The following is a 16,447-nucleotide window of genomic DNA, read 5'->3' on the forward strand; positions in this document are numbered from 1 at the left end:
TCTCTTATTTTGAATGGTTCACAGTTTCCTGCCGAACGCCTGCGATATCGAGGTTGTTAGTTGTCCAGCATTTTGCAAGCCAGGCGTAAAAAGTTTCAAATTCCATCATTTTTGCATAATGAGGAGGAGCATCGTGTGTGTGTTGCATGTTAGACCAAGTACTCTACGACTGATGAACGTAGTTTTATCATCTAAATTCAGGCATTCTATCCCCCCTCCCCCCTCACACACACTCCAAAAAGAAATAATGTGTACACGAAGGTTATCTATAATATCAACCGAAGTTTGGAAATGCCATATATATATATATATATATATATATATATATATATATATATATATATATATATATACACACGTTTTTTATTAGTTCAATAAATTAATGGACAACCGTAATAAACAAACGCAGAAGAGATTGATGAACAATTTTCTTCCAGCAAAAACATTTCGTTATGGACCAAGAACAATATATATCAAAAAGTCGTGTGCATACTAGTGTTACACAATGGGCATATGTAAAGTGTACGTTGCTTTACACTTACCGTGAATCCCCGAATAGAGTAGTTCACCAATTTCTAATTATTGGTAACAAAATGAAATTTTCGGCCTTAATGACCTTGATTTTCAACAGGACTACAAAGCTATCTACCAATAATATCACAAATGAAAGAATACATTGCATTCTGTTATGAACAATCAGCTGGGGAATCATTCTGTACTATAACAACTACACGCCAATCATCAAACGTAGCATAGACGATTGTAAACTCCATCTACAACAGGGATAAGAAGAGCGAATCGAGATGTACTTCATCAGTACATGTCAACATTGTCATACGATGAGCAAGACGACCAGCGACCACGTATCAACAAAGACCAGCGACCACAGATGCTACAGCGTACCTGTTTGAGGTGATACAGCGTTGATCAGCTTCCTCACTCCACGTTACCAGTCCAGCCACACCGAATTGGATCGTCCTCCAACTTGCCCATTTTGTAAATTTCCCAAACTGGAGGTGTAAAGAGCCTGGAAACGGATAATTGTCCTTGGCACTGGAAGTAGTCACCTGCCACTTCAGTCTAAACAACGCGAGTGACACTCAGCCGCCACCAGGTCACGAGTTCGACTCTGCGCGCGATAAAGTAGTTCCCACGGAAGGCTGCGCCGCCGAAGACGGTCAGGAAAGTGACAAAACAAATCGTTAACATGTCTGATTTTAACGTATTGCTATCGCAGTGTTTTACATGATTTTTTAAAGGGGTGATATTTACAGAAATGAAACAGTAATTCGCGAGTGCACTTTGGTGTTTCACATCTTTATGGGGGACTAGAAATGAGACGGGGGAGGGAGGGACAAGTGCACTCAATACATGACTTCCTTTGTCTTATTCTTCGTCTATCCTGAAGATTTGAAATACGAAATGATACACGGAACTTATTGTGTCTCACTTTTCCTCGTAGTTATCAGCCAACACTTGCGTCATTCGAAGTCACTGTGACCTAATTGCAATTATATATATATATATATATATATATATATATATATATGTGTGTGTGTGTGTGTGTGTGTGTGTGTGTGAGTGGTCCGATACCACTAGTAAGTGTTCATTTGCGTTTTATACAGAATGAGAAGTACACCACGTTATTGACGCCAACTCTTCATTTACCATCTTAAAATTTTACAACACTCTCGGGTCATACAAACCTGATTCAGTAACATATCTTTCGCAGCCAAACCATATCATTTATACTTTCATAATCAATGTTGTTGAGAATACTGATGAAATATTACGTGATTTAATTGTGCTTCCCGACGGTTCAATGAGACTTGAAAGTTCGAATTCATTGCTTCGAAACCAGCGGTTGTTCATTCGCGAGAGACAAAAAGATTTTACAAGTTATTGCCATGACGACTCTTTTTTATGAGATTATAAGACATTTGTGTATGAGTTTTTGAGTTAAACTTTGAGACACTTTGTGATATGAGTAGATACGAACGTAAGACGACGAGCAAATAGTAAACAGTCGTCGAAAAGGAATTGTTGAAAGAAATATACTGTAAGGCAACATCAAATCCAACGGGCGGAGTACCACCAGGTCATTACCCAGAGAAACAAGCCTTCATCACATGAAATTAGTTCTGCTGTCAGATTCGGTGAAATATATCTTATTTATGATCTCACACACGCATTACCTACAAGAATCAAGACGTAGATATGCTTTCCTCCATCACTTAGCACAAGATTAATCCCTCTGTGCCAGACCTTGAGAAGTGTGGCAGAAGACTACGAGGGAAAGCTAGGGTTGCACACTTCTCCTGGTGAACCTCAAGTGAATAAAGTTTTTGTACTTGCTGATCTAATTTGTAGCATGATCTATCTATCTATCTATCTATCTATCTATCTATATATATATATATATATATATATATATATATATATATATATATATATATATATATATATTGAAATAAACTCGAGGGAGGTATTCAAGATTCATCAATTGGTAGTTAAAACTTGACGTTGTCGCCCTTAATGACACTAGCGGTAGATAGGCCTTAAGCTTAAGTAAGCGACGATAAAAAGCACGAATTGTATTTATGATAAGATAAATAGATTGAACGTCTATGTAACGATATCTGGCTTTATGACCGGTCGGCAGTCGGTGGCCTTTAAGCTTAACAACATATACATATAAGTTGAGGGATCATGCAGTTTGTATATATTTTTTTCATTATCTTCAGCATCAAAAGAAGGTATTATGACGCGACAGTAGACAGGTCAAAAAACTTAATTAACTAACCAACCAAGTGATAATCTACTTGTTGTTGTGCTGTACGGACGCTGAGTTGATTACATGGACTCTGATTTGACAATCTTTAACTGCCATCAAACCCAACAACATATATACACGCTGGTACAGGAAGGAAATTTTTTGTACCTTTAACATTTGTATCAGGTAGTCTGACTTACCAAACATCTATCAGTTATTGAACTCGACAACATAACGAGCATAGTTAATATCCGCAGGAAATAACATACTTGAAAGTAGAGTAACTTCAAGAAGACTTAAACTCCCCATATCAACATACAGGTTCACACTCATAGATGGCGCCGGAAAGTGTTGTATAAGAATGACCTTCACCATCACATGATGATATGAATTATAACAGACCAACCATCACCTGGGGCGTACCTTTGACTGTGGTGTTAGCGAGAATGGACGGCCTGCCAACTAGCGCTAAGGTGATAATGTTACACGTTTCTTTTTATAGGTATGTCAAGCTTACCTAATCCAGTTTTTACCTTCGTCTGGCTCATTACGTATTACCCCATGAGGTAAGACAGCACCCCTATCATTACTTTTCTCACTGCACCGAGAGATGCAGAATTAGAATTATCCTTACGTGATGACTGAAATGAGCGAACAAATGACTGGGTTTTAGTTCATTATCGCGAGGTATTGAAATCCTGCGTTGTGATCCTATGATGTAGAGGATAAGGTTCCAGATCCACGCCACAGAACAGAGATGTTCTCTATGTCAACTATGATCTGAGAGTGAGCTTCCCTTCACCTCTGCCACCAGGTGATCTGGTGCTCACAGGTTCCTCAGACGCGGGATCTAGTGACGTGACTCTTGTTTTTAAAAGAGGACACTAGCAGGATTGGGTTCTACAGTCCCGACCCCGTAGACTTGCTACATAAGAGCGGGGACATCTGTCTCCCTGGGGAAACATTTGCTTCCCGTTTAACACATTCTCTATATCGGAAGCTGACCGTCGTATACCGTTCGGAACCTGGTGTACTTTTGTCGTAATCTTGAAACCATGGAACGTTTCATGGGCGTAGTAGATAACAATACGTCTGGCTCATGGTGAACTCATAATTCTAGAGGGGTCTTATGTGTCGTTTCATGTGTCGACGGTACCTCACAGGCCGCTTGTGTTGTGAGTTTATACCATTATTATATGTGAGAATTCATCAGTGAAATGGTTGCCAGGGTCAGTGAGAATTTTCCAAAGGTTAAATACGAAGATGGTAACAGTAAAATGATAGAACATCTATATTTCATATAAATTAATACCCTCTGAGAGTTATAAATGAATATCCTCTAGGAGTTATGAATGAATACCCTCTGAGAGTTATAAATGAATACCCTCTGAGAGTTATAAATGAATATCCTCTGAAAGTTATAAATGAATATCCTCTGAGAGTTATAAATGAACATCCTCTGAAAGTTATAAATGAATAGCCTCTGAGAGTTATGGGTGAATGCCGTCTGAGAGTTATAAATGAATATCCTTTGAGAGTTATAAATGAATATCCTTTGAGAGTTATAAATGAATATCCTCTGAGAGTTATAAATGAATATCCTCTGAGAGTTATAAATGAATATCCTCTGAAAGTTATAAATGAATATCCTCTGAAAGTTATAAATGAATATCCTCTGAGAGTTATAAATGAATATCCTCTGAAAGTTATAAATGAATATCCTCTGAGAGTTTTGTTGTATTCCATATAGCCCACTACTTTCCGGTGGCAACCATCAACAGCGAACGTTCTTCACTCGATCAATATACCTGTCAACCAAACGCGCATTTAGGAAGGAAGACAGAGGTCTGACTGGGCCGTATGAGCTCAGATTGTAAGTGATAGATTCCTTGCATTAGTTAACACATGAGGAGGTGGAACGCTACACTTAGGTGTCAGTCAGGTCGACTCGCTGGTACGTGAGGGAACGTCTTCACAGGTCTGGTCTCCACGAACAGTCATGGTGGCCGGATTTTGTAAGGTGTTTGGTTACTATATAGAAACTCGAGACCCACAAAGTGGGGAGTTATTGCTCACAACAGATGAAAAGGTGTTCAAGAGTGGTAGCATTCCCGCCTGTTACACAGGGGTCCCGGGTTCGATCCTGGCTGTTGGAGGTTTGTATGTTCTATAAAGGTGCGCGTTCATATGCACTTTGTTCGCATATATATATATATATATATATATATATATACATATATATATATATATATATATATATATATATATATATATATATATATATATATATATATTGCAAAAGTTTGCAGCGGTGCGCGTGATCTAGTATATGTAAAAATCACAGGAAAATGAAACACGATAAGCTCCCAAGTGCAATTTCGTGTAATGATCACGTGGTCAGGGGAGATACATGAATGAGTTGGAAGACGTAGAACAGCCAGTTGATAAATAAGGAGACGTACTTAAGACGCTATCGGTAAACAAGCATTATCGGATGTGGATATGAAAAGGAAATGTTCATAAATTTTGCCTACGACAGAGCTATCCAATATGTATAAACATTCAGTAATATTGATAATTCTATGTGTATTTCATGATAGAAAATTCAATGATATTTCTCATGGTAAAGGAGTGACAGTTAACAACTTAATTGGCATTACTCCACTCAACACAATGGTCATGATTCTTTACATTAAACTAAGCATTTGATTCTTGTCCTGTTCTTATATTTATGTTGCTTAAGTATAACATAAAGATCTTTACTAGTCTGACCAACATAAAACATATCACAGTTTTTACGAGGGATTTTGTAATCACAGCCCGCAGAATTTTCTGGTGAGTTTTTTTTTTCTATTAAGATATTCTTTATAGTATTGTTATTGCTGAAGGTTACATTCACCTTAAAGGATTTAAACAACCTGGGAAGTAATGTAAAATCATTACTAAAAGGGAGAACTAAAAGATTCTTGGTGTCAAGGGGAGGTTTGGGTTTAACTATAAAATGATATCTTTGCCAACTTATGAGATTCATCAATGAAAGATCTAGGATTCTTTAACTTCGATCCAATAGAATTTATCTTTTCAAACTCATTACACGAAAGTGCACTTGGGAACTTATCGTGTTTCATTTCATTATAATGTTGGACAATTACGTTAAGTTTTGTCAGGCTGATTACTTTGATAAGCTGGATTCCTTTGGATTCGACTTCGTTAGAAACTCTTTAGATATGAGAGCTGTGCTTCACACAAGGATGAATGAGTCCTTTGTATAATTAGAGCAACTACATATTCAGAGTGAAGAAATTACAGCATATGAACAAAAGATCCTCCCCTCCCCACCCTCCCACCCTCCATTTTTCTAGAGGCATGGTTATGTGTAATGCAGAATTTCCATGTTTGATTAGATGTTATAATGATGTTAAGAATGTTTGTTGTGTTGGGTTGTGGTATTCCATAGCCTAGGAAGACAAAGTGAAGGAGGGAACCCAAAGGAAGGAAGGTTGGAGATCAGAACCTAATGTCACACTCTGTCAAAAACCTCTGACGTATCAAGGGCCACTACGTAGGATTCTCCAAAGTCTCTTAGAGAGATTGACCACAGAGCAGAGAGAAAAGAAGGGCTACCAACGATGGATCCCGCCTTGCGAAGTCCATAGTGATGTTAAATCAACCCATAACCACTCATGTCCCCGTTACCCACTTATGTATACAGCGTCCTCCGTCATCTCAATACGTTTCAATAGTTGATCGTCTTGAATGTAAAGATACTGATTCGTATTCGTCTCCTCCACTGCCACACGAATCCTCGCCCAGATCCTTTCTATGTGTAAGACAACACTTCTCGCTTGGCGAGCAGTTGGCGAGTGAAGTTATGTTTATCTTGCACAACCTAGACCTTCGCTTCGGTCATGCGCAGTAAGAAGCATCTAACTGGTCCACTTGTGTTCGTCTCTAAATTTAAAAACGTCTCGCAAGTGGACAGTCCAGCCAATGACATTGAGAGAGTCCTTGACGCTGATTGGATGTTGGTATACATGGGAACACAACCAACAGATGGCTCTGTGGCCGCAACAGGACCAGTAAGGGGAGGAGGGAAATGCAAATACCATTTGGTCTCGAACAGGACAATTGAAGGGAATCTCCGAGAACTAGTTGCATACTGAGACGAAATATTCTAGTGGTGTAAACGCAGCCCATATACCACAAATTTTGACGTCTATCTGTTTATCATGGCCTGTTTCGAGGTTAAGGTAAAGACTGATATTCGTGAAAGACAATTATTCTAAATCACCGAAAAAAAGAGAGGTGGTAGTAAGGATTTTCTTTGCTGTGTTGTGCCTCACGATCGTACCCGTGGGAATGTTTGCCCATATATATCCCAGTGTGTATGTGTGTTCATGGCTGTACGAATGTTCACTGATGTATCCGTGTTTGTGTGAGATCGATCATATCCAGACCTGTGCACGCCAGTATCATGTTCATCCTTACTTGTAGATCGTTACCCCTTGTGTCCATACCTTCCCATGTTAGTGTCAGTATGCACCCGTGCCTGCATGATGCATTATCATCTTCTGGTAGAGCTGCGCATGATGTTATGGCTACTATACATAGGTATGGAGTTCTGTGTATTTCATATTCTCTGCAATACCTTTATGTGTTTAATCCCATCATCTTTTCCATACATATGCTGGGGTTTGAAGTCTCCTATGGCTTCTAACAGTTGCCTTGAATGGGTTCATCTTGTGAAGAACATAGTGATTCTGTTCTATGATTTCCTAAGTTCTACTGTCCACCAGAAACATCATCGGCATAACTTTACCGGCTCATCGTTTTCTCACAGTCTATAGATAGTGTTCGAATATTTTCTCACAGTCTATAGATAGTGTTCGAATATTTTGATCAAGATATTGCGATAATTACTCAAAATAACGGGTACTTTCACTTAAAGTTTTAAGAACGTGCTTTATTCCTGGATCATCTGTTGACTATTCCCGTTCAACACAACAAAACGTCTTCATTCTTGAGGGATTAGTTTGATAACTAGAGGCCGTGGTGCGTGAACCTGGTGAATACTGATTTCTAAAAGTTAATTTTTAGAAATGATTTTTTTTTTGTTTAACGAGAAATCGAAAGTCGGTTCAGATACGATGCCAGGTGGAAACAAGGACGGATATATGTAGTACAGTTATGGTCTTGTGCTCGTATCTCATTTAAGGTCATTTAATTCCTATCCTTGTGTCATCGCGTCTCTATCCTAGCTGTCTCATTTCATCAAATCCATGCGCTAGTTGTGGCATTCAATCCTTATTGTGACACTATCGTTCGCATTCCTATGCACGACTGTATCCCATCTCCACCTCCATCAACAAGCTTTTGTTCATCACCTTCCCATCTCAGCTGTTACCAGCTGCTTACACACCCTGGATATGTCACCACGCCTCAGTCCTCCCCTCCCATGACACCTCGTCTGTGTCTCTTTATTTGTCATTACATCTGTACCTCATCCTTCCCCCCATAACCATATCATTACGTCGGTAAATGGAGGAGTTCGATAACAGCAGGGGTTCGATATTTGGAGGAGGTCGATGACTTGGGGAGGTCGATCACTAAGGGAGGTCGATGACTTGGGGAGGTCGATCACTGGGGGAGGTCGACCACTGGAGGAGGTCGGCAGAGAGGGTTCGATAACCGTAGATGATCCGGGAACTGGTCACAGGTAGTGATGCCTCTCAGCGTCCGTGATATAGTGTGTCGTCCGTTCGTATGTACGTGCCGGCCGGATAATGATATGAGCCACGGCATCCATCATGGGGGCCCTTGGCACTCACCTGCCTCAGGTAAAATTAGACAAAAGTGAGACAGTCTTACCTCCACCTGCTGCTCCTGCTGCTCTAGTCACCTGCTCCTGCTGTTGTTGCTGACCTGCTTTGCCTCTGTTATTGCTGATGGTGTTTTTACATCTGTTCTCTTGCTACATCAACAGTGGCTGGTCGTGATCACAGCTGATATTCGTGACATCACGAATAATTGTAATCTTAGCTCACTTATACACTGAGTTTACTGATATTCTTGATACACTATAAAGTATTCGTGAGTACAGATAATATTCTTGGTAGAGTATTACGAATATTCGTCATTACAGCTGAGGTTACTGGTACATTATGAGTACTCATCGATCTCAGCACTTAGTGCTCACATAATATTGTGAGTAATCGTCACGACAGCCCATATCATTGGAACAGTGTTTCATGTGTAATCTTGATCACATTTGACAAATTTGGCATCCTGTGTCTTCGAAGTCCAGCTGAATCATATCAACTATTAGCAGTAGACAGTCTTTATCACTATGCTCTCAAGGTAAAGAACTGTATGTCACTTTAAATCTACCTGAAGGTGACACTGACGAACCGAACCATCTACCGTATAATTGTCCAGCGGTATGGCCGTTCTGCAGGTTACTGTCTGCTCGGTCTACCTCCTTCAGCAGTATTGATCAAGTGGTTTTTGGTAATGTGACCTGCAAGTAAAAGTTCTGCCGGAGCTGAAGCCAACAGGATGGTCTCTGCTGTGACAAGTACGTCACCTGGTATGCTGTGTCACAAGCTCACATCACATTTAGCTTCCCTCTGTCATAAGCTCACATCACATCAGACTTCGCCCTGCAGTAAGCTCACGCCACACCGAACTTTCCTATGTCGTAAGCTCACACACACACACACACACACACACACACACACACACACACACACGTAACTTTACTGTGTCGTAAACTCACAACACACGAAATGTTTCGAATGATATCTTTCATCATGAACACAATACATAATGTATCTGCAAATATCAAAACAGAATTGGAGATGCAATCACGACAGATAGTAACAGAAACACGTTACTGGACATTGATTATGTAAACTTCAGTGAGTCGTTATGTGGTCAGTCCGCTTAATACGTTTCTCCACATACATACGTACTTGGATAGATGAATAATCTATCTAGCATACATCTATGTGTAATTGTATAATGTTCCAATATGAATGAGAGAAAAATTAATATCATGAGTAAAGAGAGACATAACATTACATCATCCTCCTCTTTCTTCTACTGTTACTCATATTATCATATAACCTGAGCATCGCTCCTTCACGGGTTTCTGCAGCTCCAAGACTGCGCTACAATCAGTAGCGAGGAGAGGAATTGATGCCTTTGGAGTGAAACGTTCCTTGACGAAATTGTACTCCAGTGATACAACCTCGCAGAGGGTGACTCTCCTGCCGGGGCGTAAGCACAAGTAGGAAGGGTCTGGTTACTGCCACTATTGTGTATCGCTACATCATAGTATCACAACACCGTAGCAACTCTGTAGGGATGAAGTGAACATCCTGTACCTTGAAAATCCGTTCCATCACTAACCAGGCGCTGTGTATGAGACCAGGGTAACTACAACAGATAGATGAGAGAAATGGAACTCCTTGTGTTGTATGTATACGACATAATGTATGTATATACGTAATGATGTATGTATATACGTAATAATGTATTCATATAAGTGATAATGTATGTATATACGTAATAAAGTGTGTATACGTAATGATGTATTTATATATGTGATAATGTATGTACATATTTGTAATAAAGTATTATATACGTAATGATAAAAAGACATCGTGTGTGTGTGTGTGTGTGTGTGTGTGTGTGTGTGTGTGTGTGTGGAGACAGATGGTTGGAAGACGAAACACAGTCCAGACGTGTTCACCAAATATACAGCACACGCTGGGTGCTTGTGGCGCAGCGGGAAGGAGCGCAAGCAACGTCGATGTTGACGATCTGAAGGTTATTTTCGTGCGTCTGATCCGACCGGTGAGTTCAATGTACCGAAGGTACTGCCACCCTGATGGCTCGAGTCTTATACTCATTTTCTTCCGTCCATAAGATGAAATGAAAATCACATGGCTGATTCTATGACGTTGTACTTGACCCACCGCCTTATGTCTTAGTGATTGCATATATATATATATATATATATATATATATATATATATATATATATATATATATATATATATATATATATATATATGTAAAGTCTTGTATGTTTATGAAAGACGGACTAGTAGCACCTGAACGAAGTGAGAGGTGCGCATTTTGGTAGGCCCCTTAGTGAGTCTACACGTTCATTTTGGCCAAAACAGCACAGCCCGTGCGAAGCAGACCATCCCCTTCCATAAGTGCTGCAGACCATCCCCCTCCATAAGCACCTTTCCAAATAGATCTCAATTTCGTCTAAAAACATTTATGTTGACGTTCGGAGTATACGAGATAAAGTCTCAGAGTTAGTGACAACAACAGCTTTAGCAGGAAAATATGATACGATTGCCATTTCTGAATCTTGGTTAGATGTCTGCAATTGTAATTTCTTCGTTGAATGCTTAAGTCCAGGGTACACTCTGTCTAGTAGGGACAGGGGAGACAAAGTGGACGGTGGTGTCCTGCTGTTTGTTAAAAGTCATCTAAATCCCGTCGTAAAAAATGTTGTTGCCGTTCAAGAATGTCGACTTGATGTATAGATCATCCACACCAATACCAGAGGAAGACGAAAGATGTTATGGTCAGTCAGCATAAAGCCGTAATGAGCAAGATTTTATCATAGTGGGAGATATTAACATAGCGGGATCTAAGTGGGGAGGAATCCCTCTCCAGTAGCTCCGGGTGTGGACGCTACCTAAATTTGCTTGATAGTGTCCTAATGCAGTTAGTCGAGGAACCTACTCGAGACGAGAATATAGTAGATTTAGTTCTAACTATAAATGTGGATCTCGTTAACAATGTTGAAGAAAAGTTTGATGCAAGTGATCACCGACAAATTATTTTTGAGGTTGCTCTCAACACGACAGTCGCGAAAAAATTACCTGATTTTAAATATGCAAGTTTTAATGATCTTCGCATTACTCTTGACAGGCAAACCTGGTATGATATGGTCAGCGAACATGACATGAATTCACTTTGGAAAAAGCTTCAGTAAAACCTTCAAAGCAGTAGAGGGAAAATTCTTGCTAGTGTGAAGTATACGGTTCATTTCTAAAACGAAGTCAAAGTGGTGAGCGGGAACGGTTAAAATAAAAAGTGCATGTTGTCTAAATAATTAACTCATAAGACACTTAGAGAATCCAGTAACCAACATGCTTGAATAAGTTATGAAAAAATTGCGTAGAGAGGGTAAAAGGTATACGACAAAGTAAACGTTAGCAGAAGAGTATATAGCTGAAAATAGCAAAGGAAACCTTAAAGAGTTTTACAGTTATGTTAGAAGCATGAGAGTTATCATTACCCAGGCAATACGTCCATTGATTACGGAAAACAGAAACTTGGTTCAAAACAACGAAACCATGTCAGAAATATTACATGACATTTTTTGCATCTGTGTTTACGATTGAAGACAACCCATATCCCAAACCCAATTTCATAGATGAGAGAGGAGAAAGTTCTTCAATAAACTGAAATAAAAGTAGATGACATACTTCTAGCAATAATCGACATGAATAGAAATAAAACGGCAGGTCGTGATAAGTTTTATCCGAGAACAAGGAGATGGGCGAAAAATAAGAGAGTAAAGCCGTTGACTGCCCTCTTCAATAAGTCACTTGCTACTACAAAAGTTCCAGATGGATGGAAGTTGGCCAATGTAACACCAATATTCAAAAATAGTAATAACTTTCTGCTCGAAAATTATCGTCCTATTAGCCTAACTTCTGTAGTTGGGAAACTTAGGAGACCATCATTTTACATCGAATCATAAACCACTTAGATGACCAGTCTTAAATAAACTATTTTCAGCATGGCTTTCCACGAAATCGCTTCATGTCTGACATATGTGCTTGACTTATTACATGAGATGATAAACACGTATGAAGAAAGTAAAGCAGTTGACGTTATCTATCTGTATTTTCAATCGATAAGGTTTCTCATCAAAGGTAATTAGCAAAAAAGAAATCACATGGCATTGACGGGGTTGTAGCCAGTGGATAGAAAATTAGTTGACCGGCCGAAAATAGATAGTTGTGATTAATGGTCTATCCTAGAATGGTTAGACGCAACATGTGGCGTGCCACAAGGATTAGTCTTGGGACCGGTTCTCTTTCTCATACATGATTATGACATTGATAATCATAATGGGTTGCACTGCAAGATATCATAATTCGCTGACGATACGAAGCTGGGAAATAAATCTACAAAGGAATTTGAACGTCTGCGGCTTCATACTGACATAAACAAGCCGATGGAATGGTCTCGGTGGCAAGTGATTCTTGATATCGATAAGTGTAAAGTGTTCCTCATCGGTATTAAAAACGGAAAGGGAAGCTACAGTATGAAACATGTTGAACTGCAAAAGGTAAATGAGGGAAAAGACTCGAGCATGATAGTCTCTGGTGATCTAAAAGCAAGTAAGCAGTGCATAGAAACAGAGAAAAGAGCGAACAAAATTCTTAGATTCATAGGTAGGGCTTTCGAATCTAACTCAGGGATATTATCCTTATTCCTTCCCACTCGTCTCTTGAATGTTCAGTTTTGGTCACCCTACCTGAAATAAAAGACTTACACAGAATAGAGACAGTACAGTGTCGAGCTACAAAGATTATTCCCGAACTAAGAAACAAACCTAAGGGAGCATATTAGACGACCTGGATATTTTGAGTTTATAAAAGAGGAGGTTGTAAGGCAATCTAATACAAGTGTTGAAAATGGCCAAAGACTTTCGTAATCTTATTTATCAACAAATCTTTTACGAAAATATCTTGAAGAAATTAATCTGGGGTAATTATGAATTAATAGGAATGGAAAACAAGAGAAACCTGACCATTTTCCTGTATTACCACAGCTTCAGAGGACCAGTTACAGAGTGAGAAAACAGATGAAATGGAGGTCAATGGAGGTTATGATTTTGTTGTGATTTCCTGCATACACCCTTGCAAAAATCCGATGACATCTTGCTATCGTCCGCGATTTTTACGAGCCTTGACGTCACGTATTTGGGAAATGCCCCTCTCCTTCCCCAAGTGAGAGCCAACCATCAGGTTGTTCACCCAAGGGCGATGACGTCTTGACTTTGTGGTGATCTTCGGCCTAGAATTTATGGTCCTGTTTACTGCTAATCGTATCTTTGACAGCGCCAGATCGTTGAGGAGAATCTAATGAATAGCCACGCGCAACGTCCCTTGCAGGCCACACTCAAATGAGCATCAGGTCGACGCACAGATGCATAATTTAAAAGAGAAATGGACGGTGTTAGGGCGCTGTGGGAGGAGGGAGGAAGGATTGAGTAATATGTGGCACTTTGGGTCTGTGGACTCGCCGCTGAGTCCCTCTTACGGTGGAGGCCAGTGTCTATGTTCGTCGGAATAGCTTTCTCTTTTTTCTTCCTCATTTAAGCATCTGTTTTATTGCTATTTCTCGTTTGTCTGTTTACTATATTACCATCTTCAATTTCAATCTCACATATAAGATCCAAAAAGGCAATATGTCTCGTGGTTAAAAATTGTAGAGACGAATGAAAACAACAGAAATTTGCGCATTTGTAGGTGTATATATATATATATATATATATATATATATATATATATATATATATATATATATATATATATATATATATATGGGAGGGGGTTAGACAGTGTCAACATCATGTGATCATCAGGGAGGCATTACTAAGAGAAGCACCTTGTTTTGGAGTCAGCAGGAGAGCAAATCTCTGATCTCTCGATGGTCGCCGTGACTGCAACAGAGTCATGGCTCATCGGGAAGACCAACTGTGTCTTATGACGGAGAACATCGCTGTGTCACCGGCACATCACAGATATGGACCTCCGTGGTGGCGTGGTTAGCGTTCCTGACTGTGACGCATCCACGGGCAGCCCAGGGTCGAACTCACAGGTTCGAATCTTGGTTGCAGTGCGCTGTCCACAGTCAACTCAGCTGTTCATCCATCTTATGGAGTTGATGAAAAGTGTCAGCTACATAAAAAAAAAAGCAAGATACAAGACTTGTATTCGTACCTCCAGATCCGATGATCAAGTCAGTAAGCAGAAGGAAGGTTAAGCAAGGACACGCATGCCCAGTGCTGCTGATGCCTCTCGTGTCAAGGCTTTACTACATTACGATGTTTATAGTCGCTCCCACAACACAGCAAAGTCTTCCGCGGTCGTCTAAGCACACGAAGAGGATGGAGAGAGAGAGAGAGAGAGAGAGAGAGAGAGAGAGAGAGAGAGAGAGAGAGAGAGAGAGAGAGAGAGAGAGGGAGAAGGAAAACAAAACGAAAGAGAATGACAGAGGATCTCCCCGACTGAGTTCGCAGGTGTGAGCCCAGCAGAGCCCAGCTGGGGAGGTGTTCCCAGGTGGTTGAACGTACCCAACTGATGTGTGAATCTCTCCAGCTGTTCGGACGTCCCAAAGCGGATGGACGTCACCCACTCACTGGACATTCTAAAGCTGTTCTAGATGTACCTCTACTTGGTTGATGTCCCTCAGATGATCAGAGATCCTTAAGTGACGTCCCCCACCAACAACGTTGGTCCAAACTGAAGTTAAAGTTCCTACGAGAAAGTAACACTGCTGGACATTGACTGGAAACACGAGAGTCAGATATTGATGTACAGGAATGAGATGAAAGTAGATGGAAAGTTGATTTTCTCTACATCCTTTGTCATGAGCAGGAAATAGCAGGAATACATTGGCATTCTCAATAAGAAACGAGATATTCATAAGGAAACTGGAATACATATTTGATATCTTGATATCAATGAGAGCTAATGTTGCATTGAAGATGGTTTTGTCATAACTAAAGCGGTTTTCTACCATGGCTACAAAATGTAAAGAACAAGTAATGCTTTATCACAGATTTATGATTTACGCTAACTTACACTACTGGACTACAGAAGCATCTGTTAAACTAGCAGCTCACACTGTAATGGCTATGCCTCCCAGTTTTTTCCCGTCGCTAACTTTAGCCAGAGGGCAAAGACATGAAAAACTTGGTCTCAGCTTGATACATCGTGCCAGCGAACTTGTAAAAAGAAAAAAAAGGAAAGGAAATACATTTCCACAACACACCTGCAGACTTAAGAGTCACGAACCTAATCCTGAGGTATTAACAGAGATCAACAAATGTACTTTGTTTTAAACCAGCACCAGACGCTGTGAAGAAAACACGGAATCGCACAAACATTGGTAAAAAGATGTTGAGTATTTTTGTATATTTGTATTAGTAAGATAATGAATGTATCGTGATAACATAGCTATCGTGGTATTTCTCTTCGTATGAGACAAGAGGAAAATGTCATTGAAGTCTCTGACATCCTGAAGGGAGGAGAAAGATAACTGTGCGTTGAAGTCTTGGATGTCAAAGTAGAAGAGGAAAGACAACGACATCGAAGTCCTGAACATCAAGGAAGTAAGGGAAAGGAGAAGAATACAGCTTTGTGTACAGCGGGTGAAGGTGTACAGTGGGTAAAGGAGGAGCAAAAAATGTGATTACTTCAGAGAAGATGGAAGGAGAGCGAAGAATCGATTGGAAAGGACAAGTTTACAGGGCAAGAAGAAGGGCTAGGAGAGACGTAGGACTTTAAGGCCGAGGGATTGGGCCAAGGAATACATACAATAAGACCATAAGACTAGGAAGCGGAT

The 16,447-nt window shown here is 40.0% G+C and overlaps 2 protein-coding genes across 3 annotated transcripts in view; one reads left to right on the top strand and one right to left on the bottom strand.

Annotated features, from left to right (window-relative positions):
• The window catches only part of LOC139750281 (uncharacterized), a 359,881-nt gene that overhangs the window by 217,873 nt on the left and 125,561 nt on the right, over positions 1-16,447 (bottom strand). Inside the window, exon 1 of one of the 2 annotated variants that reach the window (XM_071664876.1) lies at positions 904-1,072. The exons of the other annotated variant lie outside the window; for it this stretch is intronic. The gene's annotated coding sequence lies outside the window, so the exon portion shown is untranslated. Of the gene's footprint in view, positions 1-903; positions 1,073-16,447 lie in introns of those variants that run through there. 2 annotated transcript variants of the gene reach the window in all.
• The window catches only part of LOC139750283 (uncharacterized), a 95,226-nt gene that overhangs the window by 18,150 nt on the left and 60,629 nt on the right, over positions 1-16,447 (top strand). The window lies entirely within an intron of this gene.

The sequence above is a fragment of the Panulirus ornatus genome, chromosome 9, assembly GCF_036320965.1.
Source record: "Panulirus ornatus isolate Po-2019 chromosome 9, ASM3632096v1, whole genome shotgun sequence".
Lineage (NCBI taxonomy): Eukaryota > Metazoa > Arthropoda > Malacostraca > Decapoda > Palinuridae > Panulirus > Panulirus ornatus.